The sequence below is a fragment of the Bufo bufo genome, chromosome 1 (genome assembly GCF_905171765.1).
Source record: "Bufo bufo chromosome 1, aBufBuf1.1, whole genome shotgun sequence".
Classification (NCBI taxonomy): Eukaryota; Metazoa; Chordata; class Amphibia; order Anura; family Bufonidae; genus Bufo; species Bufo bufo.
The window spans coordinates 402,223,174-402,250,699 of NC_053389.1; positions in this window are offsets into that span (position 1 = coordinate 402,223,174).

A 27,526-nucleotide genomic window follows, 5' to 3' on the forward strand; every position below is an offset into this window, starting at 1 on the left:
GCTTTAACTGCAGACTGTCAGCTTTAATTTGAGTGTATTTACATCCAAATCAGGTGAACGGGGTAGGAATTACAACAATTTGCATATGTGCCTGACTAATAAAACTGGTGAACTGGAATTAGTGATGTGTGAGGAGGACTATGACATAGTTGGAATAACTGAGACATGGCTGGATGATAGCTATGACTGGGAATCTGAAACTTGTATATCTCATAAAGGAAACAGGTTCTTGGCAATAACCAAAGACAATTACCTCTCCCAACTGGTTCAGGACCTGACTAGAGGGACGGCCATACTGGACTTAGTATTAACCAATAGACCTGACAGAACAACAGACGTGCAGGTTGGGGGACACCTGGGAAATAGTGACCATAAAGTAATAACCTTCCAATTATCATTCAAAAGAGCGTTTCTACAGGGAGGAACAAAAATACCAAACTTCAAAAAAGGTAAATTTAGCCAACTAAGAGAGGCCATAGGCCTAACTAAATGGGATAAAGTCCTCACAAATAAAAATACAGCCACAAAATGGGATATCTTTAAAAACATCCTAAAAGCTCATTGTGAGAGGTACATACCATATGGGAATAAAAGGTTAAGGAACAAAAAGAAACCAATGTGGATAAACAGAACTGTAAAAAAAGCAATAAATGACAAAAACAAAGCATATAAAACACTAAAACAGGAGGGTAGCACGGAAGCACTGAAAAACTATAAGAAAAAAAATAGAACATGTAAAAAACAAATAAAAGCGGCCAAACTAGAGACCGAGAGATTAATTGCCAAAGAGAGTAAAACTAACCCTAAAATGTTCTTCAATTATATAAATGTTAAAAAGTATAAATCTGAAGGTGTCGGCCCTTTAAGGGGTAATGAGGGGGAAGTCGCAGAGAGCGACGAGGAGAAAGAAAAGCTGTTAAATATTTTTTTCTCCAATGTATTCACTGAGGAAAATAAACTGTCAGATGAAATGCTGAATGTTGAAATAAATTCCCCATTAAAAGTGTCCTGTCTGACCCAGGAAGAAGTACAACAGCGACTTAAAAAGATTAAAATAGACAAATCGCCAGGACCGGATGGCATACACCCCCGTATCCTAAGGGAATTAAGTAATGTCATAGCCAGACCCTTATTTCTGATATTTGCAGATTCTATACTGACAGGGAATGTCCCACAGGATTGGCGCATGGCAAATGTGGTGCCAATATTCAAAAAGGGTCCAAAAACAGAGCATGGAAACTATAGGCCGGTAAGTTTAACATCTGTTGTGGGTAAACTGTTTGAAGGTTTTCTGAGAGATGCTATGTTAGAGCATCTTAACGGAAATAAGCAAATAACGCCATATCAGCATGGCTTCGTGAGGGATCTGTCATGTCAAACTAATTTAATCAGTTTCTATGAGGAGGTAAGTTCTAGACTTGACAGCGGCGAATCAATGGATGTCGTGTATCTGGACTTCTCCAAAGCATTTGACACTGTACCACATAAAAGGTTAGTATATAAAATGAGAATGCTCGGACTGGGAGAAAACATCTGTATGTGGGTAAGTAACTGGCTCAATGATAGAAAACAGAGGGTGGTTATTAACGGTACACACTCAGATTGGGTCACTGTCACTAGTGGAGTACCTCAGGGGTCAATATTGGGCCCTATTCTCTTCAATATATTTATTAATGATCTTGTAGAAGGCTTGCATAGTAAAATATAAATTTTCGCAGATGACACTAAACTGTGTAAAGTAATTAACACTGAAGAGGACAGTACTACTACAGAGGGATCTGGATAGATTGCAGGCTTGGGCAGATAAGTGGCAGATGAGGTTTAACACTGACAAATGTAAGGTTATGCACATGGGAAGGAATAATCCAAGTCACCCGTACATACTAAATGGTAAAACACTCGGTAACACTGACATGGAAAAGGATCTAGGAATTTTAATAAACAGCAAACTAAGCTGCAAAAAACAGTGTCAGGCAGCTGCTGCCAAGGCCAATAAGATAATGGGTTGCATCAAAAGGGGCATAGATGCCCGTGATGAGAACATATTCCTACTACTTTACAAATCATTAGTCAGACCACACATAGAGTACTGTGTACAGTTCTGGGCTCCAGTGAACAAGGCAGACATAGCAGAGCTGGAGAGGGTCCAGAGGAGGGCAACTAAAGTAATAACTGGAATGGGGCAACTACAGTACCCTGAAAGATTATCAAAATTAGGGTTATTCACGTTAGAAAAAAAGACGACTGAGGGGAGATCTAATTACTATGTATAAATATATCAGGGGTCAGTACAGAGATCTATCCCATCATCTATTTATCCCCAGGACTGTGACTGTGACGAGGGGACATCCTCTGCGTTTGGAGGAAAGAAGGTTTGTACACAAACATAGAAAATGATTCTTTACGGTAAGAGCAGTGAGACTATGGAACTCTCTGCCTGAGGAGGTGGTGATGGTGAGTACAATAAAGGAATTCAAGAGGGGCCTGGATGTATTTCTGGAGTGTAATAATATTACAGGCTATAGCTACTAGAGAGGGGTCATTGATCCAGGGAGTTATCTAATTGCCTGATTGGAGTCGGGAAGGAATTTTTTATTCCCTTAAAGTGAGGAAAATTGGCTTCTACCTCACAGTTTTTTTTTGCCTTCCTCTGGATCAACTTGCAGGATGACAGGCCGTACTGGATGGACAAATGTCTTTTTTCGGCCTTATGTACTATGTTACTATGTTACTATGCCTCCCACTTGTTAAGGGACCAAAAGTAATGGGACAGAATAATAATCATAAATCAAACTTTCACTTTTTAATACTTGGTTGCAAATCCTTTGCAGTCAATTACAGCCTGAAGTCTGGAACGCATAGACATCACCAGATGCTGGGTTTCATCCCTGGTGATGCTCTGCCAGGCCTCTATTGCAACTGTCTTCAGTTCCTGCTTGTTTTTGGGGCATTTTGCCTTCAGTTTTGTCTTCAGCAAGTGAAATGCATGCTCAATCGGATTCAGGTCAGGTGATTCACTTGGCCATTGCATAACATTCCACTTCTTTCCCTTAAAAAACTCTTTGGTTGGTTTTGCAGTATGCTTTGGATCATTGTCCATCTGCACTGTGAAGCACCGTCCAATGAGTTCTGAAGCATTTGGCTGAATATGAGCAGATAATATTGCCTGAAACACTTCAGAATTCATCCACTAGTAGTGAAGTTAAATTAGATAAAAGTTATCATAATTTGATTTACATTATTTGAATTGTACCAGGTCAGCTTCACTTTCATGAACACTAGCTCTAAAGTTGGCAAACTTATTTTTTCAATGTGTCTCCTTTATATCTTTTGCTGTTTTCCTTTATGTATAGTGCAGAAATATTGTTCTCTTGTTCTCTTGATTAATGGAAACTATCAAGATGCTGCCGTAGACAAATCTATTACACTGAACAAAAATATAAACGCAACACTTTCGGTTTTGCTCCCATTTTGCATGAGCTGAACTCAATGATCTGAAACATTTTCTACATACACAAAAGACCCATTACTCTCAAATATTGTTTACAAATCTGTCTAAATCTGTGTTAGTGAGCACTTCTCCTTTGCCGAGATAATCTATCCCACCTCATAGGTGTGGCATATCAAGGTGCTGATTAGACAGCATGAATATTGCACAGGTGTGCCTTAGACTGCCCACAATAAAAGCCCACTCTGAAATGTGCAGTTTGATCACACAGCACATTGCCACAGATTTTGCAACGTTTGAGGGCGTGTGCAATTGGCATGCTGACTGCAGAAATGTCTACCAAAGCTGTTGCCCGTGCAATGAATGTTCATTTTTCTACCATAAGCTGTCTCCAAAGGCGTTTCAGAGAATTTGGCAGTACATCTAACCGGCTTCACAACCTCAGACCACGTGTAACCACACCAGCCCAAGACCTCCACATCCAGCATGTTCAACTCCATGATCGTCTGAGACCAGCCATCCGGATAGCTGCAGCAACAATCGGTTTTTATAACCAAAGAATTTTTGCACAAACTGTCAGAAACCATCATAGGGAAGCTTATCTATGTGCTTGTCTTCCTCATCGGGGTCTGTACCTGACTGCAGTTCGTCGTTGTAACCGACTTGAGTGGAAAAATGCTCACATTCAATGGCGCCTGGCACTTTGCAGAGGCGTTCTGTTCACGGATGAGTCCTGGTTTTCACTTTTCAGGGCAGATGGCAGACAGCGTGTGTGGCGTCGTGTGGGTGAGTGGTTTGCTGACGTCAACATTGTGGATCGAGTGGCCTATGGTGGCGGTGGGGTTATGGTATGGGCAGGCGTATGTTATGGACAACAAACATAGGTGCATTTTATTGATGGCATTTTGAATGCACAGAGATACCGTGACGAGATCCTGAGGCCCATTGTTGTGCCATTCATCCACGACCATCACCTCATGTTGCAGCATGATGATGCATGGCCCCATATTGCAAGGATCTGTACACAATTCCTGGAAACTGAAAACATCCCAGTTCTTGCATGGCCAGCATACTCACCGGACATGTAACCCATTGAGCATGTTTGGGATGCTCTGGATCAGCGTATACGACAGCGTGTTCCAGTTCCTGCCAATATTCTGCAACTTTGCACAGCTATTGAAGAGGAGTGGACCAACATTCCACTGGTCACAATCAGCAACCTTATCAACTCTATGCAACGGAGATGTGTTGCACTGCGTGTGGCAAATTGTGGCCACACCAGATACTGACTGGTTTTCTGACCCCCTCCCCCCCTCCACAGTAAGGCAACACTGTGCACATTTCAGAGTGGTCTTTATTGTGGGCAGTCTAGGGCTGTGCAATATTCATGCTATCTGATCAGCACCTTGATATGCCACACCTGTGAGGTGGGATGGATTATCTCGGCAAAGGAGAAGTGCTCACTAACACAGATTTAGACAGATTTGTGAACAATATTTGAGAGTAATGGGTCTTTTGTGTATGTGGAAAATGTTTCAGATCTTTGAGTTCAACTCATGCAAAATGGGAGCAAAACCGAAAGTGTTGCGTTTATATTTTTGTTCAGTGTAATAGATTTGTCTACGGCAGAATCTTGATAGTTTCCATTAATCAAGAGAACAAAAGAACAATATTTCTGCACTATACATATAGGAAAACAGCAAAAGATATAAAGGAGAGACATTGAAAAAAATTAGTTTACCAACTTTAGAGCTAGTGTTCATCAAAGTGAAGCTGACCTGGCACAATTTAAATAATGTAAATCAAATTATGAAGTTTTATCTAATTTAACTTCATAACAAAATGACATAGATGCCCTTTTCCATGTGGCATTCTTCATAGTAAGCTTTCTAGTACTAAAGGAAAAATGATAATGTATTAGTTCCCCACACGCTGTTATATGCATCTGGGAGTATATCTTATATACCTGTATATATCATAAACATAGATTATAAATGTATTTTTGACAAATACAGAGACCTCTTCCATAATACATAGACCTAGCAGGTTATTAGAATTGGGAAAGTAGACTATAATAAATTGAATTGCTTGAAACTATAAAATGATTACAGGGATGTCCAGTGGGGCCTATCTCATAATATTCTCTATATCAGTTATGGATATTTTTGAATTTAGTCCCCCTTCTCCATCTAATCATCTATAGCATATTGTTTAAGACTGTTTTGAGCTGGTAACATTTCTTCATATATTTTTTTGCTTTGATTTGGAGATAAACTGTAATTTACTATTTTGCTCTAGAGGTCATTGATACTTTATACGAGTATTGGTAGACAAGCACATTTAAGATTCTGCATCTACACAAATTCTGTATTGTTTAAAACTTTTGTAGAGGAATTATTTTCTTACATTTAGAATGAGAATGTCAAATGTAAGAAAACTGAGGAAAAAATTGATGCACCACAGATCTATAAAACAAAGCAGAGCTCAGTAAGGTTTATGTTGGTGGTGGTGGTGTGGGGGGTGGGGTGGTTAAAAGGGACAACTGCTTTTTAAAGAGACTTTGTCACCTTGAAAATTAGCTTGAATCTGTAATTTTGTTTGTTTCTAGTCACTTGTGTTCCACCAAATGGGCTGAGTGCGCATGCTGATGGAGTCCTAGGAGTCCTCTGCATTATATTGCTTTAACTTTGGTGTTCTATCTATGCATTGTCATGTAGCACATATCCATTTTGTGTGTGTACAGGCGGGGAATGCAAATGAGTAGAGCCATAAAAATGACTTTTTAATAATTTACTAATTATTGTGGTTTTGGAGATGATAGACTCTGAGTTTTACAGTACATTAAAATTCCTTTTTCCCTGCGCCTCTTGATTCTATATACACTGCTCAAAAAAATAAAGGGAACACTTAAACAACACAATGTAACTCCAAGTCAATCACACTTCTGTGAAATCAAACTGTCCACTTAGGAAGCAATACTGAGTGACAATCAATTTCAAATGCTGTTGTGCAAATTGGATAGACAACAGGTGGAAATTATAGGCAATTAGCAAGACACCCCCAATAAAGGAGTGGTTCTGCAGGTGGTGACCACAGACACTTCTCAGTTCCTATGGTTCCTGGCTGATGTTTTGGTCACTTCTGAATGCTGGCAGTGCTTTCACTCTAGTGGTAGCATGAGACGGAGTCTACAACCCACACAAGTGGCTCAGGTAGTGCAGCTTATCCAGGATGGCACATCAATGTGAGCTGTGGCAAGAAGGTTTGCTGTGTCTGTCAGAGTAGTGTCCAGAGCATGGAGGTGCTACCAGGAGACAGGCCAGTACATCAGGAGACGTGGAGGAGGCCGTAGGAGGGCAACAACCCAAAAGCAGGACCGCTACCTCCGCCTTTGTGCAAGGAGGAACAGGAGGAGCACTGCCAGATCCCTGCAAAATTACCTCCAGCAGGCCACAAATGTGCATGTGTCTGCTCAAACGGTCAGAAACAGACTCCATGAGGATGATATGAGGGCCCGACGTCCACAGGTGGGGGTTGTGCTTGCAGCCCAACACCGTGCAGAACGTTTGGCATTTGTCAGAGAACACCAAGATTGGCAAATTCGCCACTGGTGCCCTGTGCTCTTCAAAGATGAAAGCAGGTTCACACTGAGCACATGTGACAGACGTGACAGAGTCTGGAGACGCCGTGGGGAATGTTCTGCTGCCTGCAACATCCTCCAGCATGACCGGTTTGGCATTGGGTCAGTAATGGTGTGGGGTGGCATTTCTTTGGAGGGCCGCACAGCCCTCCATGTGCTCGCCAGAGGTAGCCTGACTGCCATTAGGTACCGAGATGAGATCCTCAGACCCCTTGTGAGACCATATGCTGGTGCGGTTGGCCCTGGGCTCCTCCTAATGCAAGACAATGCTAGACCTCATGTGGCTGGAGTGTGTCAGCAGTTCCTGCAAGACGAAGGCATTGATGCTATGGACTGGCCCGCCCGTTCCCCAGACCTGAATCCAATTGAGCACATCTGGGACATCATGTCTCGCTCTATCCACCAATGTCACGTTGCACCACAGACTGTCCAGGAGTTGGTAGATGCTTTAGTCCAGGTCTGGAAGGAGATCCCTCAGGAGACCGTCTGCCACCTCATCAGGAGCATGCACAGGCGTTGTAGGGAGGTCATACAGGCACGTGGAGGCCACACACACTACTGAGCCTCATTTTGACTTGTTTTAAGGACATTACATCAAAGTTGGATCAGCCTGTAGTGTGTTTTTCCACTTTAATTTTGAGTGTGACTCCAAATCCAGACCTCCATGGGTTAAAAAAATTGATTTCCATTTTTTTATTTTTGTGTGATTTTGTTGTCAGCACATTCAACTATGTAAAGAACAAAGTATTTCAGAATAATATTTAATTAATTCAGATCTAGGATGTGTTATTTTTGTGTTCCCTTTATTTTTTTGAGCAGTGTATATTCATGAAAAATAGTCTAAAGATCAATTTTAGGAGTCTGATAGTGGCTTTCTCCCCTCTCCCATTGACAAAACATGCAAGCTCAGGGGGTTGGGAGATATACAGTAGTTGTCAGTCGAACAAGGCTTAAGGCTGACCAAACTCCTAAGATACCCGTTGGCCAAACATGCTTTCATCCAACGACTCTCTCTCCCCCAGCTTAATTGTGTGTTCATTCCTTCTGAACTGGTAGAGGTGAGTAAGCAGCTGCCAGACACCACTGGTAATGTTTTACCCCTGTAGAACAAAAGGATTGGAAATGTAGAAATCTGACAGCCTGATCTTTATCGAAGGCCCCATACACATTAGATGATGGACTGGTCCAGCTAAACTCAGATGGGTTTGACTGATGTAAGTCTAATGTCTTTGACTACCTTAAAGGGTTATTCCTATTTATCCACAGAACATGCATGCTTGGCTCTCTCCATTAATTTCTTTGGAAGTTATATTTTTGGACATCCCATAAAATTGAATGTAGAGAGGCCACCTCTCTATTCACCATATTCTAGATGGGGCCTTGTACTCGAGATAGGAATAGTTCCCAACCGTGGGAGCCTATAAAGCAGCACAAGGATTCCCTATGATCCCATAAAATATAGCTGAAATCAATCCATATGCTTCTTTATTGGGAAAGCACAGATCAGAAGGCTCTATAGCAAGAATAATCTATGGGCCCCTTGCTCACCAACATCAGTCATTGAACATCCTCTTACATCTCTTAAACAATATATGAATAATTGGGATCTGTGAAAGTTATTAGCTCAGGTCCTCCACAGTATGGCATTATAAAGAACATTATACAGATGACTGTATCTCAGATTGGCGCAAAACACACCTCTTCAGGACACTAGTAAAGAAATCTTCTTATTTATTGCATATTATTTTTACCAAATAAAAACGGTTTTTATTTTGAAAAAAGAATATGCAAAAAAGAAGAAAATTTCCTTACGAGTGTCCTGAGGAGGTGTGTTTTGCACCAATCTGAGATACAGTCATCTGTATATTGCGAGTTCCTTTGGAGAAGGCTGGGCCCCATCTCATGAAGCTTCTGGATATGACGGCAGCATACCCTTCCATTGGACACATTTTATCTACATAAGCACGGTAGAGTTGTGCCTAATTATAGCACAACTCTATAAGGTAAGCCTCCATTTTTTAACCTTTTTTTGCTCCATTAATTTGGAACCCACTACCCTATGGTGCGCTTTCTGTGTTTGCTTTCCTAGCAAAATTCGCCCGATTATAGAAATTATAAAGAACATGACATACATTTTTTTATTTTTTTTTGGTTAATAAAAAAAACAACAACAAACAAAAAACACAACTCTTTCATTCCTTCTTATGGGATCAGAGCAATGTAGACATATTATGGATAGATAAAAGTATCTACTATAGCTGTATATGGCCATGAATATAAAACCTAAGAAGAAAGATATTTTGATAATACATCTTAAAATGCTTTTACTTATTATACTAATGCTTTGTGAACCGTGTACCATAGCATGGACACTATATTTATAGTACACTGTGGATGTAGCTTAATAAAATATACATGCCTTTATCAATAGACATATATATTAAATGTTTTAGAGCTTTTGCCATTACCAGTAAATTGTATTGTTCCACATTGTAGATTAGCAGAATGGCTTATTTCTAGCGTGTCCTTTTCCCAGGCTGCACTACATTCACAGATGGAGTCCTGATAGTTTATAGGGCCCTGGTGTACTTCTTATGGTTCATTACTTCCTTAAATCTCGTACATTTAAATTTACATATCAGGCTTTCTGACAGCACGGATAGCCAAGGGAATACTGTAATCATAAAGGAGTGTCACATTATGATTTTACAATGAAATATTTAGGATTTACCCTGGTGGGAATACAAAATCACATTAGATCAGCATGACACTGAATTAGTTTTAATTTGGAAAATAAACACCCATTAGAAAATGGTTAAATGATTAAGTTGTTCAATGCCACATTCAGAATTTATTTGAGTTTATTTGCTCATTTTATGTTCTGCAGTTCAATATACTATTATAGTATAGAGTAAATTAGTTGCATTCTAACCTTTGACATCTTCAGAATCTCTAGGAGCGCAGAATAGTGTAGGGACAGACCTGCCTATTTCCATAATCTGTTGCTCCTGGGATAGCATTCAGTAGTGTTAGAATAATGTCCTACAAAAGCATGCAGTGCCCACCAGCACTGTGGGAGAGATGAGTCCAATGCTGCTCACTGCTCCCACCCTCCCTCACCTCTGGACAATGAGTTAGTTTTTGCTCCTTTTGGGCAAAAGGAAAGAAATCTGTCAATCATTGACCGGAGGTGGGGAGTGGGGCCACATGCAGCATTGGATTCATCTTCCTTGCAGCTCTGGTGGGCACTGCGGGATTCAGCAGGTCAGAACTCTAGGAGTGTTGACTGCCATTGCAGTAGTGACAAATCCCTGATATCAGCGGGTCCATCACTACACTATGCTGCCCTCTATGAGGAAAAGTTGATAGGTTCCCTTTAAGTTAAAAAGATTCAAAGCCCAGTGTTAACCAATATGGCCAAAGTTAGACTGAGTTCCTGAGGCCCACCAGAGAAAATGATTATGAGGTTCAGTGAGGTGATGGAGCGACCTCTCTGGATATACATATATCCCTCTTAGTTTCCTCAGATTCCGAATTTTTAGGAAAATATGTACTTGTTTCTCTTAATTTTTTACAAACATTTGCATTTTCTCTTCCCAACCCTAAGATTTTGAACACAAGGACAGCAGGAGCAAATAATGTCAGAATGAAAATTACATATAGCTATAGGTAAAAAATGAGCTCTCATTTGGATGCAAATGAGCTCTTAACAAGCTCTGCCTCTAATTCTACCAGATGTAAGGCAGCTGTCCTATAAGTCAATGTTCGACCCTTTAAAAAAGCGTTGAGACATGGCTCGGATATTAAATAAGCCAGCACCTGATTTGCAGGCAACTGTTTCGGGTGATTGTTTCCCATCAATGCAGAGCAGAGAGTACGGACTTGAAGGGGTTGTCCGACAAAAAATATTCTACAGTTTACATACCAGCACCTGTATCTGATTACTTTTGTAATTGCATATAATTAAAAAAAATTGTATAGCTACTAAAATATTCAATAAAATGTATCTGCATAGTGCTACTTAATTTCTTATTTCTTTGACCGGCTAATTAAGAAGGCCGCACATGTTCAGTTTGATCTTGCAACTGCCTCCTGAGCTGTAGCAGATAAGACACACCCCTTGAGCTGTCAGCTTCTGGGATTTTGGCCTTTCAGATGTTGTGCTTACAAATGATCACAGCATCTGAGGAGTTAAATGCTCGCAATTGATTAGACCCGGGCATCTGATGTGTGAAATAGCAGGCATCCAGTTGCTATGGTGCTTGCTCTGCATTGGAGCCAACAACATCTTTAAAAACCTTCACATGTCTGGAAGTGGTTAAATTCCCTTCCCTTTCTACAAACACTGAACAATAATATTGACAATTTACTTTGGGAATAGTACAGTATTGGCACCACTAAGATTTAAGCCTACTAATTTTATTTAAGTTAAAAAATGCAGGTTCAAATAAGACCTTTCTTTACTGTTAAGACATATGTTGCAAATGTGAAATACGATTATTCTCCCCCCTTACACCACCAATTTAACGATGCAGGAAAGACCTGTAAGATTTGCACAATATAATTTGTTTTTAATTTAACTGGTATATAAATGGCGTTTAGAGGTGAGCGAAGTTTTGAAAATGAGTTTCGGCAACTTTGCCAAAGTTAGCCAAGAAATTTGATTTGTTACTAGAGTTGAGCGGACACCTAAATGTTTGTGTTCGGCAGGTTCGGCCGAACTTGAAAAAAGAGTTCAGGTTCAGGACCCGAACTTGACCCGCACTAGAACCCGAACCCGAACCCCATTGAAGTCAATGGGGACCCGAACTTTTGGCCACTAAAATGGCTCTAAAATAACCCTGGAAAGAGCTAGAGGGCTGCAAAAGGCAGCAAAATGTGCTTAAAAGCATAGCAAATGCTCTGCAAACAAATGTGGATAGGGAAATGAATTAAAAAAACATAAATGACCTTAAAAAATATAAAAATTAGGAATGATGTAGGAGGAAGAGGTTGAGGAGGCGGTGAATGGGTGGATGTGGCGGTGTAGGCTCACGTGGCGGTCTAGGTGGAAGCGGCGGTGAAGGAGGAATAGGTAGCCAACACAGATGTGTGTTATATTGCATTTTTACATGGGGGTATCCCCCAAAAAATTGGGACATATAAAAAAAATAAAAATGAATAAGTGCACTTGAGTACAAGGATGGATGGTTGAGGCTGTTAGAACTGTCTATTCTGCACAAGGTACAGACAAGTCTTGTGGGATCCAGGCCTAGTTCATTTTAATGAACGTGAGCTTGTCCACGTTGGCTGTGGACAGACGGCTGCGTCTGTCTGTAATGATGCCTCCTGCCGTGCTAAATACACATTCAGAGAGTACACTGGCTGCAGGGCAGGCCAGCACCTCCAAGGAATACAGGGCAAGCTCTGGCCATGTAGACAATTTGGAGACCCACAAGTTGAATGGGGCAGAACTATTATTCAGTACGTGTAGGCGTGTGCACAGGTACTGTTCCACCATGTTGTTCAAATGCTGCCTCCGGCTAACACGCTCTATATCAGCAGTTGGGGCCGGTTGTTGTGGGGAGGTGACAAAGCTTTTCCACATGTCGGCAATGCTAACCCTGCCTTCTGTGGTGCAAACGCTGACACAGCTGCGTTGGCGACCTCTTCCTCCTCCCCTGCCTTCGCTTTGGGCTTCCACTTGTCCCCCGGCGTCAGTCGGGTGTGCTCTCTGGAGCGCATCTACCAGCATGCGCCTGTAGTCGCGCATCTTCCGATCACGCTCCAGTGAGGGAATTAAGGACGTCACATTGTCTTTGTAACGGGGATCCAGCAGGGTGCCCACCCAGTAGTCAGCACACGTTAAAATGTGGGCAACTCTGCTGTCGTTGCGCAGGCACTGCAGCATGTAGTCGCTCATGTGTGCAGGCTGCCCAGAGGTAAGGACAAGCTGTCCTCTGTGGGAGGCGTATCGTCTGTGTCCTCCGTATCCCCCCAGCCATGCACCAGTGATGGGCCCGAGCTGCGTTGGGTGCCACCCCGCTGTGAGCATGCTTCATCCTCATCCTCCTCCTCCTCCTCATCCTCCTCCTCCTCGTCCTCGAGTAGTGGGCCCTGGCTGGCCAAATTTATACCTGGCCTCTGCTGTTGCAAAAAACCTCCCTCTGAGCCACTTCTAAAGGACTGGCCTGAAAGTGTTAGAAATGGCCCCTCTTCCTCCTCCTCCTCCTCGTCCTGGGCCACATACTCTTCCATCATCGCCCTAAGTGTTTTCTCAAGGAGACATAAAAGTGGTATTGTAACGCTGATAACGGCGTCATCGCCACTGGCCATGTTGGTGGAGTACTCGAAACAGCGCAACAGGGCACACAGGTCTCGCATGGAGGCCCAGTCATTGGTGGTGAAGTGGTGCTGTTCCACAGTGCGACTCACCCGTGCGCGCTGCAGCTGAAACTCCACTATGGCCTGCTGCTGCTTGCACAGTCTATCCAGCATGTGCAAGGTGGAGTTCCACCTGGTGGGCACGTCGCATATGAGGCAGGGAGCGGGAAGGCCGAAGTTGTGGCGGCAGGATGAGAACGCCGGAAGCGCGCACAGACGGCCTGCACTTTATGCAGCAGCTCTGACATGTCGGGGTAGTTGTGAATGAATTTCTGCACCATCAAATTCAGCACATGCGCCAGGCAAGGGATGTGCGTCAAATCGGCTAGTCCCAGAGCTGCAACGAGATTTCGACCATTATCGCACACCACCAGGCCGGGCTTGAGGCTCACTGGCAGCAACCACTCGTCGGTCTGTTGTTCTATACCCTGCCACAACTCCTGCGCGGTGTGGGGCCTGTCCCCCAAACACATCAGTTTCAGAACGGCCTGCTGACGTTTACCCCTGGCTGTGCTGAAGTTGGTGGTGAAGGTCTGTCGCTGACAGGATGAGGAGGTGGTAGAAGAGGAGGAGAAAGCCGAGCAGGAAAAGGAGGCAACAGAAGGCAAAGAATGATGCCGTGCTATCCTTGGCGGCGGAAGGACGTGCACCAGACAGCTCTCCGCCTGGGGCCCAGCCGCCACTACATTTACCCAGTGTGCAGTTAGGGAGATATAGCGACCTTGGCCGTGCTTACTGGTCCACGTATCTGTGGTTAGGTGGACCTTGCCACAGATGGCGTTGCGCAGTGCACACTTGATTTAATCCAATACTTGGTTGTGCAGGAAGAAGTAGTGGCGGCTGGGAACGACGTACTGTGGGACAGCAAGCGACATGATCTGTTTGAAGCTGTCCGTCTCCACCAGCCTGAATGACAGCATTTCAAAGGCCAGCAGTTTAGAAATGCTGGCATTCAGGGCCAGGGATCGAGGGAGGCTAGGTGGGAATTTACGCTTTCTCTCAAAGGTTTGTGAGATGGAGAGCTGAACGCTTCCGTGTGACATGGTGGAGATGCTTGGTGATGGAGGTGGTAGCATTGGTGGCACATCCTCTGTTTTCTGGGCGGCAGGTGCCAACGTTCCTCCAGAGGCGGAGGAAGAGGCCGATGCAGCAGCAGAAGAGGAAGCAGGAGGGGCCTGAGCCCTTTCTTGGTTTTGAATGTGCTTACTCCACTACAGCCCTTGTCTCGCATGTACAGTTCCAAGAAAAAGTATGTGAACCCTTTGGAATGATATGGATTTCTGCACAAATTGGTCATAAAATGTGATCTGATCTTCATCTAAGTCACAACAATAGACAATCACAGTCTGCTTAAACTAATAACACACAAAGAATTAAATGTTACCATGTTTTTATTGAACACACCATGTAAACATTCACAGTGCAGGTGGAAAAAATATGTGAACCCTTGGATTTAATAACTGATTGAACCTCCTTTGGCAGCAATAACTTCAACCAAACGTTTCCTGTAGTTGCAGTTCAGACGTGCACAACGGTCAGGAGTAATTCTTGACCATTCCTCTTTACAGAACTGTTTCAGTTCAGCAATATTCTTGGGATGTCTGGTGTGAATCGCTTTCTTGAGGACATGCCACAGCATCTCAATCGGGTTGAGGTCAGGACTCTGACTGGGCCATTCCAGAAGGCTTATTTTCTTCTGTTTAAGCCATTCTGTTGTTGATTTACTTCTACTGTATGCTTTGGGTCGTTGTCCTGTTGCAACACCCATCTTCTGTTGAGCTTCAGCTGGTGGACAGATGGCCTTAAGTTATCCTGCAAAATGTCTTGATAAACTTGGGAATTCATTTTTCCTTCGATGATAGCAATCCGTCCAGGCCCTGACGCAGCAAAGCGGCCCCAAACCATGATGCCCCCACCACCACACTTTACAGTTGGGATGAGGTTTTGATGTTGGTGTGCTGTGCCTCTTTTTCTCCACACATAGTGTTGTGTGTTTCTTCCAAACAACTCAACTTTGGTTTCATCTGTCCACAGAATATTTTGCCAATACTGCTGTGGAACATCCAGGTGCTCTTGTGCAAACTGTAAACATGCTGCATGGTTTTTTTTTTGGACAGCAGTGGCTTCCTCTGTGGTATCCTCCCATGAAATCCATTCTTGTTTAGTGTTTTACATATCGTAGATTCGCTAACAGGGATGTTAGCATATGCCAGATACTTTTGTAAGTCTTTAGCTGACACTTTAGGATTCTTCTTCACCTCATTGAGCAGTCTGCGCTGTGCTCTTGCAGTCATCTTTACAGGACGGACACTCCTAGGGAGAGTAGCAGCAGTGCTGAACTTTCTCCATTTATAGACAATTTGTCTTACCATGGACTGATGAACAGAAAGGATTTTGGAGATACTTTTATAACCTTTTCCAGCTTTATGCAAGTCAGCAATTCTTAATCGTAGGACTTCTGAGAGCTCTTTTGTGCGAGGCATCATTCACATCAGGTTATGCTTCTTGTGAAAAGCAAACCCAGAACTGGTGTGTGTTTTTTATAGGGCAGGGCAGCTGTAACCAACACCTCCAATCTCATCTCATTGATTGGACTCCAGTTGGCTGACACCTCACTCCAATTAGCTCTTAGAGATGTCATTAGTCTAGGGGTTCACATACTTTTTCCACCTGCACTGTGAATGTTTACATGGTGTGTTCAATAAAAACATGGTAACATTTAATTCTTTGTGTGTTATTAGTTTAAGCAGACTGTGATTGTCTATTATTGTGACTTAGATGAAGATCAGATCACATTTTATGACCAATTTGTGCAGAAATCCATATCATTCCAAAGGGTTCACATACTTTTTCTTGCAACTGTAGATGCCTGGTCATGCAGGTTGTGCTAAGGTTCAGAACGTTAATGCCTCGCTTCAGGCTCTGATGGCACAGCATGCAAACCAATCGGGTCTTGTCTCGGGGTCATTGTGTGAAGAAGTGCCATGCCAGAGAACTCCTTGAAGCTGCCTTTGGTATGCTCGGTCCCTGGTGGCGGTGGCCAGCAGCAGTCAAACTGTATTGGCGATGGCTGCTCTGCTTTTGCACGCTGCTCTCTCTTTTGCTATGCTGTTGGCTCGGTCTCACCACTGCCTCTTCCTCCGAACTGTGAAAGTCAGTGGCATGACCTTCATTCCATGTGGGGTCTAGGACCTCATCATCCCCTGAATCGTCTTCCTCCCTGACCTCTTTTTCGGTCTGCACACTGCAAAAAGAGACGCAGCAGTTGGCACTTGTGTTTCGTCATCATCAGAGACGTGCTGAGGTGGTATTCCCATGTCATCATCAGGTTGTGCGTCAGTGCATTCTATGTCTTCCACCCCTGTGGAAGGGCTAGGTGGATGCCCTTGGGAAACCCTGCAAGCAGAGTCTTCAAACAGCATAAGAGACTGCTGCATGACTTGAGGCTCAGACAGGTTCCCCGATATGCACGGGGGTGATGTGACAGACTGATGGGCATGGGTTTCAGGCGCCACCTGTGCGCTTTCTGCATAAGACTTTGTGGGAGATAATGTAAACGTGCTGGATCCACTGTCAGTCACCCAATCGACTAGCGCCTGTACTTGCTCAGGCCTTACCATCCTTAGAACGGCATTAGGCCCGACCAAATATCGCTGTAGATTCTGGCGGCTACTGGGACCTGAGGTAGTAGGTTCAGTAGGACATGTAGCTGTTGCAGAACGGTCATGTCTTCTCCCTGCACCAGAGGCTCCACCAACACCACCACCACGACCATGACCGCGTCCCTTATTAGATATTTGCCTCACAGTTAGCGTTCACCAAGCAAAGTAAAAAGTGGTTGAGTCTGTTAAAAATAATTATCCGCCAATAAAAACCATGATGTAGGGTATTGCTGTAATTTAATTTTTTTTAACTCTATATGACAGCGGTATTTGTGGCCTAAATTTCACAGTAATTTATGTACCTCTAATCCCAGATGTGCAGTATATCAGAGGTTTTTTTTTAACCCCAGTAAGCAAAAGCCATATTTGTGGCCTAAATTTCACAGTAACTTATGCACCTATAATCACAGATGTGCAGTATATAAAGCACAATGTTTTTTCCACCCCGGTATGCGAAAGCCGTATACTGGCCTAATATGAACAGTCCCTTATGCACCTATAATCCTAGATGTGCACTATATGAAACAGAGTTTTTTTTTTTTCACCCAGTATGCCCCAGTATGCCAAAGCCGTATTTCTGGCCTAAGTGTAACACTCACTTATGCAGCAATAATCCTAGATGTGCATTAAATGAAACAGAGTTTTTTTTTTTTTTTACCCCAGTATGCCCCAGTTATGAGAATGCTGTATTTTTGGCCTACATTGAACAGTCACTTATGCAGCGATAATCCTAGATGTGCACTATATGAAACAGTGTTTTTTTCACCCAGTATGCCCCAGTATGCCAAAGCCGTATTTCTGGCCTAAATGTAACACTCACTTATGCAACTATAATTAGAGATGTCGCGAACATAAAATTTTCCATTTGCGAACGGCGAGCGCGAATTTCTGCAAATGTTCGCGAACCGGGCGAACCGCCATAGACTTCAATAGGCAGGCAAATTTTAAAACCAACAGGGACTCTTTCTAGCCACAGTAGTGATGGAAAAGTTGTTTCAAGGGGACTAACACCTGGACTGTGGCATGCCGGAGGGGGATCCATGGCAAAACTCCCATGGAAAATTACATAGTTGACGCAGAGTTGGATTTTAATCCATAAAGGGCATAAATCACCTAACCATCCAAATTTTTTTTGAACAACGTGGTTTAAAACATCCAGTGTGTGTATACGATTAGGTATGATGTTGTATCGATCAGGTAGTGTAAGGGTTACGCCCGCTTCACAGACATTGACAGACCAAACTCCCCTTTTAATGCACCGCAAACAACCGCAAACAGTCCATTTGCCCAACCGCAAACTTCCCATTTGTACAAGGTTGGATACCAAGCTAGCCATGTCCCGTTGATGTCATTGAAGGTTTCTTCCTCCACCCAGCCACGTACAACACCAAGGGTCACCGAAAGGTGAATTGAATTGATTTTTCGAACGGGGAGATGGTTAAAAAAACGCTGGCTCCCTCCCCTTTGTTTGAATCCACGCCACGGTCACTGCGTCTGCGCCGTGCAATTTACTGTCACACCCGATATGAGTGGTATTTTCTGTAGTACTATTCTCATCAGTTTAATCCCTGTATGGTCCCCAATCTGGGATCCATTTATTAAATTGATTTTTCGAACGAGGAGATGGTTAAAAAAACGCTGGCTCCCTCCCCTTTGTTTGAATCCACGCCACGGTCACTGTGTCTCCACCGTGCAATTTACTGTCACACCCATGAGTGGTATTTTCTGTAGTACTATTCTCATCAGTTTAATCCCTGTATGGTCCCCAATCTGGGATACATTTATTAAATTGATTTTTCGAACGGGGAGATGGTTAAAAAAAAGCTGGCTCCCTCCCCTTTGTTTGAATCCACGCCACGGTCACTGCGTCTGCTCCGTGCAATTTACTGTCACACCCGTGAGTGGTATTTTCTGTAGTACTATTCTCATCATTTTAATCCCTGTATGGTCCCCAATCTGAAATCCATTTATGAAATAGATTTTTCGAACGGGGAGATAGTTAAAAAAACGCTGGCTCCCTCCTCTTTGTTTGAATCCACGCCACGGTCACTGCGTCTGTGCTGTGCAATTTACTGTCACACCCGATATGAGTGGTATTTTCTGTAGTTCTCTCTTCTCATAAGTTTAATCCCTGTTACGTCCCCAATCTGGGGTCCATTTATTAAATGGATTTTTCGAACGGGGAGATGGTTAAAAAAATGCTGGCTCCCTCCCCTTTGTTTGAATCCACGCCACGGTCACTGCGTCTGCGCCGTGCAATTTACTGTCACACCCGATATGAGTGGTATTTTCTGTAGTACTATTCTCATCAGTTTAATCGCTGTTACTCACCAATCTGGGGTCCATTTATTAAATGGATTTTTCGAACGGGGAGATGGTTAAAAAAATGCTGGCTCCCTCCCCTTTGTTTGAATCCACGCCACGGTCACTGCGTCTGCACCGTGCAATTTACTGTCACACCCGATATGAGTGGTATTTTCTGTAGTACTATTCTCATCAGTTTAATCGCTGTTACTCACCAATCTGGGGTCCATTTATTAAATTGATTTTTCGAACGGGAGATGGTTAAAAAATTGCTGGCTCCCTCCCCTTTGTTTGAATCCATGCCACGGTCACTGCGTCTGCGCCGTGCAATTTACTGTCACACCCATTATGAGTGGTATTTTCTGTAGTACTATTCTCATCAGTTTAATCCCTGTTACGTCCCATATCAGGGATTGCCTTTTGTGAAAAAAAATTTAGGCCGGGTACCTTCGACTGCCTTCACAGTGACAGACCAAACTCTGATACACCAAACTGAATTGATTTTAGGAACCGGGAGATGGAAAAAGCAGCTTGGTCGGTCCTCTTACTCCCAAGTTGGGGCACTGCGTGTGCACGGAGCAATGTGCTGTGACACCCTATATGAGTGGTGTCTTAACTAGTACTATTCCTATCAGTTTAATCCCTGTTACGTCCCCTATCCGGGGACATGTGTCGAATTGATTAACCATTGTTGAATTAACGAACCATTACGACATCCTGCAATAATTTAGTTCTTAGCTTTGTACTTGCTTTGTATTGGAATTGATGGGGATTTTTTAAATTGTCTGCATTATTTCTAATAAACTATTAAGAGACTTTATTATGATTTTTTTATTTTATCTATTAAAAACCCACCCATACAACTTAAAAAAATAAAATAAAAATTATGTTTTTCTATGAAAAATTATCCAGCCGATCGCTTTTGGTCTGATCATAATGAAGCAACAGCCTTATTACTCATAGATGTGATGATCGCTTCATTGTGATACGCAAGCCCCTTCACCACAACAAGGTAATGATCATGAAGGGGAATTGACACTTTTTTTTTGTTTTGTTTTTGCAGCCACAGTGCAGCACCAGAGGCCAGAAAAATTAGGCATGTACACATGCCTGAAAAATAATGTTATTGTTGCAGCCGCTGTTGTAGCAGCGGCCGAAAAAATTGATGTTTTCAAGGCAGAAAGGTGACTAAAACATTGCGGCTTGAACCCTAGTTTGTGGCGGAGAATTCACGAAAGTCATCCGGTATGCAGACATTAAATACAGCAGCGTGGGGACCATTTTGAGGCCAAGGCATGTCATCAGGCCTTTTGTTAGTCAAACGTATCCCCCACTGTCAGTCCCTTTGGGATCCATGCCTCATTCATCTTAATGAAGGTGAGGTAATCAACACTTTTTTGACCGAGGTGACTTCTTTTGTCAGTGACAATTCCTCCTGCTGCACTGAAGGTCCTTTCTGACAGGACACTTTAAGATGGGCAGGCCAGAAGTTCTATCGCAAACTGGGATAGCTCAGGCCACAGGTCAAGCCTGCACACCCAGTAGTCAAGGGGTTCATCGCTCCTCAGAGTGTCGATATCTGCAGTTAAGGCGAGGTAGTCTGCTACCTGTCGGTCGTTCTCTAAGGCTGGATCCCGAAGGGCTGTGGCGATGTGTAGGACTGAAAAAGCTCTGCATGTCCTCCATCAACAACACATCTGTAAAGCATCCTGTCCTTGCCGCCGTGGTCGTGGTAGGAGGAGGATTATTTTCACCTCTTCCCTTGTTAGATTCCCGTTGTGCTGTGACTTCCCCCTTATCAGCTGTGTAAAGCATATTTTTTATTTTTGTTTTGAACTGCTGCATCCTTTCTGACTTTCGGTAATTTGGTAACATTTCCGCCACTTTCTGCTTATACCGGGGGTCTAGTAGCGTGGCCACCCAGTACAGGTCGTTCTCCTTCCTCCTTTTTATACAAGGGTCCCTCAACAGACATGACAGCATGAAAGGCCCCATTTGCACAAGGTTGGATGCCAAGCTACTCATTTCCCGTTCCTCGTCCTCACTGATGTCATTGACGGTCTGTTCTTCACCCCAGCCACGTACAACACCACGGGTCCCAGATAGGTGACAACAACGAGCACCCTGGGATGCCTGCTGTGGTTGGTCTTCCTCCTCCTCAAAACCACATTCCTCCTCTGACTCCTCTTCCTCATACTTCTCCTGCAGCATTGCCGCAGGTCTGGCAAGCAATGATGACAAGGCTGTTTCTGGTGGTGATGGTGACCACAACTCTTCCTCTTCATGCTCATCTACAGCCTGATCCAGCACTCTTCGCAGGGCATGCTCCAGGAAGTAAACAAATGGGATGAGGTCGCTGATGGTGCCTTCGGTGCAATTGACTAGGTTTGTCACCTCCTCAAAAGGACGCATGAGCCTACAGGCATTGCGCATGCGCGTCCAGTAACGTGGCAAAAAAATTCCCAGCTCCGCAGAGGATGTCCTAGCACCCCAGTCATACAAATACTCGTTGACGCCTTTTTCTTGTTGGAGCAGGCGGTCGAACATTAGGAGTGTTAAATTCCAACGTGTCAGGCTGTCGCAAATCAAGCGCCTCACTAGCATGTTGTTTCGGCGCTGAATGTCTGAAAAGTGCGCCATGGCCGTGTAGCAACGCCTGAAATGGCCACACACCTTCCTGGCCTGCTTGAGGACATCCTGTAAGCCTGGGTACTTAGACACAAAGCGTTGTACGATGAGATTCGACACATGTGCCATTCACAGCACATGTGACAACTTGCCCAAATTCAATGCCGCCAACAAATTGCTTCCATTGTCACACACCACTTTGCCAATCTCCAGTTGGTGCGGGGTCAGCCACTGATCCCCCTGTGCGTTCAGGGCGGACAGGAGTGCTGGTCCGGTGTGGCTCTCTGCTTTCAGGCAAGTCAACCCCAAGCGTGACACTGTCGTATCCGGGATGTGGAATAGCCCCTGGGGAGCTGGGGGGATTCAGTTGATGTGCAGCCAGACGCCGCAGAAGAAGAGGACTCAGCCGAGGAGGTTATCGAAGAGGATGGAGTAGGAGGAGTAGAGGAGGTGGCAGTAGGCCTGCCTGCAAGTCGTGGCGGTGTAACCAACTCTGCTGCAGAGCCACGCATTCCATGCTTGGCAGCCATCAGCAGGTTGACCCAATGTGCAGTGTAGGTGATATACCTGCCCTGACCGTACTTTGCAGACCAGGTATCAGTGGTCAGATGGACCCTTGCCCCAACACTGTATGCCAGAGATGCCATGACTTCCTTTTCAATCACTGAGTAGAGGTTTGGGATTGCCTTTTTTGAAAAAAAAAATTTGTCCGGGTACCTTCCACTGTGGTGTCCCAATAGCGACAAATTTTTTAAAGGCCTCAGACTCCACCAGCTGGTATGGTAAAAGCTGGTGGGCTAAGAGTTCCGTCAAGCCAGCTGTCAGACGCCGGGCAAGGGGGTGACTCTGTGACATTGGCTTCCTGCGCTTAAACATTTCCTTTACAGACACCTGACTGTGGGCAGATGAGATGGAACTGCTGAAGGTGAGAGGCGGAGTGGCGGGTGGTTGAGAGGGGGCAAGGAGGACAGCAGTGGTTGACGTAACTGAAGATGCTGGACCAGGAGTAGGATGGTGGCTTTGAGCTTGTGTGCTACTCGTCATCATGTGTTGATCCCATAGGCGTTTGTGATGTGCGATCATGTGCCTTCGCAAAGCAGTTGTACCTAGGTGGGTGTTGGATTTCCCACGACTCAGTTTCTTTTGGCACAGGTTGCAAATGGCATCGCTGTTGTCAGAGGCAGACACACAAAAAAAATGCCACACTGCTGAGCTTTGCAATGACGGCATTCTGGTGGTGGCAACAGCATGCGTTGATTGGCGTGCTGTCTGGCTGACCCCGGGTGCCGATTTATGCTGTCTGACTGTGCCACTAGCTCCTTGCGACGATCTCCCCCTGCTTCCAACTCGTCTCCTCCTTCTCTCTGTCTCCCCTTTCCCCCTCTTCTTCTTCTCTTCGAGCAGGCACCCACGTGGCATCCACGGACACATCGTCATCATCAACCACTTCACTTGTATCTGACACCTCAGCAAAGGAAGCAGCAGCGGGTACAACATCATCATCATCATCATCACACTGTACGTACATGTGTGTAATGCTGCCTGACTGAGACATATCCCTGTTATCTCCATCCTCTGGCAATAATGGTTGCACATCACTAATTTCATCCAACTGATGTGTAAATAACTAATCTGACAGATCAAGTGAAGCAGCTGTGGTGGCTGTGGTGGTAGTGGTGGTGGTGGCGGTGGGCGGGAGAGTGGTAACTTGAGAACAGGTGACCAAAGCTGAGCTGGAGGAGGATAGTGCGTCAAGGTTCTTAGCGGTAGCTGTTGAAGATTGGGTGTCCTGTGTAAGCCAATCAACTATTTTCTCCGAATTTTTGGGGTTCAGGGTACGTGGCCTCTGAACACTGGGCATTATTCCAGGGCCAGTGGAAATCACAGCACCACGACGGCCCCTGCGGGGTGGCCTGCCTCTTCCTGTCATTTTTTATTAGATAAGTGTTACTATGCGTGCAAGGTACTGTGCCACCCTATATAAGTGGTGGGCAGTGGGCACAGTACAGTCTGTGTGGGCGTGACACACACTGGCTTGTAACTGTGATTATATCACAGAAAAATATTAAATAGAATTTTTTTTTATCTGCGAGGTATTTGTGAGTGAGTAACACCCTGTAACGGTATGAGTGGAGGCCTAGCCACTAGCCAGTGGCCACAATACAGTCTGTGTGGGCCTGACACACACGGGCTTGCAAATGTGATTATATCACAGAAAAATATTAAATAGAATTTTTTTTTTATCTGCGAGGTATTTCTGAGTGAGTGACACCCTGTAACGGTATGAGTGGAGGCCTAGCCACTAGCCAGTGGCAACAATACAGTCTGTGTGGGCCTGACACACACTGGCTTGCAGGGTGTCACTCACTCAAATACCTTTCAGATAAAAAAAAATCTATTTAATATTTTTCTTTAATATAATTTTTTTTTATCTGCGAGGTATTTGTGAGTGAGTGACACCCTGTAACGGTATGAGTGGAGGCCTAGCCACTAGCCAGTGGCCACAATACAGTCTGTGTGGGCCTGACACACACTGGCTTGCAACTGTGATTATATCACAGAAAAAGATTAAATAGAATTTTTTTTTATCTGCAAGGTATTTGTGAGTGAGTGACACCCTGTAACGGTATGAGTGGAGGCCTAGCCACTAGCCAGTGGCCACAATACAGTCTGCTAAGCTGTTCTTGTAACCCCCATATAAGTAAACTAAGCATCCTGGGTATAATAGTTTAGGAACTGCTGGAGTGCCAGAGGTTGCTGATCCCTGATATAGAGAATTGTATCACTGCCTTTGCCAAACTTTAAATTTCCCTTCTTTTCCTGTAACCCTTTGTGAAATAGGAGCCATCACCACACCTAACATGTCTGTTTTATTAATTACACTGCATTCCACAACAAACAATGTTGGATCATCTTTTCTCACAACTTTGCATTTTTTCTTCCTTTGTTATTCTATGTTTCTAAGTTCATTGGCAACTGTATTTATGAGATGTGTTTCTATACAGCCTGATGCAGTCTCAGATTGTAGGGACGTACCCAGTTGACAATGAACTCAGGAACTTAGAATAACAGGGAAATTGCACAAGCCAGAGTTAAGAGAAATAATGATCAACAAGTGTTATATTGTTGGGAATACATTTATTTGCTAAAGTAATATAGTGTCAGAAGAGGTAATATGCTCTTCAAAATGTTATAACTATAATAAAAGTAGTGCATAACAAATAAAAGGCATAATAGTTTATTTAAAACTTACCTGAAACACGACAAATGAGATCAGAAGTTTTTTGTCTCCATCTCTTCTAGCTTGATTGTTCCAACTTGAAAAACATTAAAAAAGTTAGTTATTCTCACATAAAATGTACTATTTATATTTGAAAGTCTAACAGAAATGTTTTAATGTACAAAATTTGACACACATATAATACAACAAAAAAATTACCAGAAGCCAAAAGAACCAGGAGAGGACCATCACTATCATTCACACATACAGTACAGACCAAAAGTTTGGACACACCTTCTCATTCAAAGAGTTTTCTTTATTTTCATGACTATGAAGGCATCAAAACTATGAATTAACACATGTGGAATTATATACATAACAAACAAGTGTGAAACAACTGAAAATATGTCATATTCTAGGTTCTTCAAAGTAGCCACCTTTTGCTTTGATTACTGCTTTGCACACTCTTGGCATTCTCTTGATGAGCTTCAAGAGGTAGTCCCCTGAAATGGTCTTCCAACAGTCTTGAAGGAGTTCCCAGAGATGCTTAGCACTTGTTGGCCCTTTTGCCTTCACTCTGCGGTCCAGCTCACCCCAAACCATCTCGATTGGGTTCAGGTCCGGTGACTGTGGAGGCCAGGTCATCTGGCGCAGCACCCCATCACTCTCCTTCATGGTCAAATAGCCCTTACTTTCAAAGTTTTCCCAATTTTTCGGCTGACTGACTGACCTTCATTTCTTAAAGTAATGATGGCCACTAGTTTTTCTTTACTTAGCTGCTTTTTTCTTGCCATAATACAAATTCTAACAGTCTATTCAGTAGGACTAACAGCTGTGTATCCACCTGACTTCTCCTCAACGCAACTGATGGTCCCAACCCCATTTATAAGGCAAGAAATACCACTTATTAAACCTGACAGGGCACACCTGTGAAGTGAAAACCATTTCAGGGGACTACCTCTTGAATCTCATCAAGAGAATGCCAAGAGTGTGCAAAGCAGTAATCAAAGCAAAAGGTGGCTACTTTGAAGAACCTAGAATATGACATATTTTCAGTTGTTTCACACTTGTTTGTTATGTATATAATTCCACATGTGTTAATTCATAGTTTTGATGCCTTCAGTGTGAATCTACAATTTTCATAGTCATGAAAATAAAGAAAACTCTTTGAATGAGAAGGTGTGTCCAAACTTTTGGTCTGTACTGTATATTTCAACGGTAAAAATGTAGAAGTGCAACAACAAAGCAATCTAGGGATACAAAAAAGGAAATATAACTCATCCATTTGCATGTACAATTCTGTTTCTTCTACATTTAGAAATTATAGCAGGATTGGTTCAAATAATGTATGTAAAACTTACATTAACATAACAGAACTTGAAACCAAAGTAAATGGCATTGCAACCTAGAGAAAAGAAACGAACATTTAATTTGTGCCTTTAAAAACACTGTCCAGACGCACAAACTGGTCAAACATTTGGGCAACTAATAAAATCCAAAGGTGACCATACTTTTTTTTTTACACTTGATCAAAATGGACAGTATCTACAAAAATGAATGATTGTCGTGTGAAATTAAACTATGACCAACAGTTTTAGGGGAACAAAGGTAGAAAAGAAGTGTTCAATACCAATGTCGTCCGATAGGCAGCCAAAAGATCTTTTGTTCAAAGAAAGACTGTTTGTGAACGAAAGCTCTTTCTTTGAAAGAACATTCCATGAAATATATTTCTGTTTCATTGTACATGTATGGAAGTTTGGACAACAGCCAATATAGACTAAAATGGTTATTGCTGTGTCTGTAAACCAGATCTAATGTGTATGGTCAGCTTTACAGAGGTAAGAATTGAATATATGGTGAAACCTCTCCAAAAGACCAACTCAATTATACCACCCCTTTATCCAAACCACATTTCTTGATACATTATGCATAAAGACCTTTTTATTATTATTATTCTTAGAGAACACCACTCCCCTAAATAATCATTTAAGAGGTATCACAGTATCTACTCAATCCTCACAGTATAAAAAGTGACACTCTTTCAGGAGTGTTACTTTAAACTGAATATATATGCAATTCCAATAAAGAAACTGTTAGTAAAACTTTTTAGTTAGTTCAGCAGGAAACGGTCAACTGCTGAAACTTCAAACCTTCCAAACAACCTTAAACTTACACAGAAGACCGTTTCTTACAACCTATGCCTGCACGCCTTGAGTTCTGCAAATGTGTCCACAATGCTGTCTATGTCTAGTTTCCTAGCT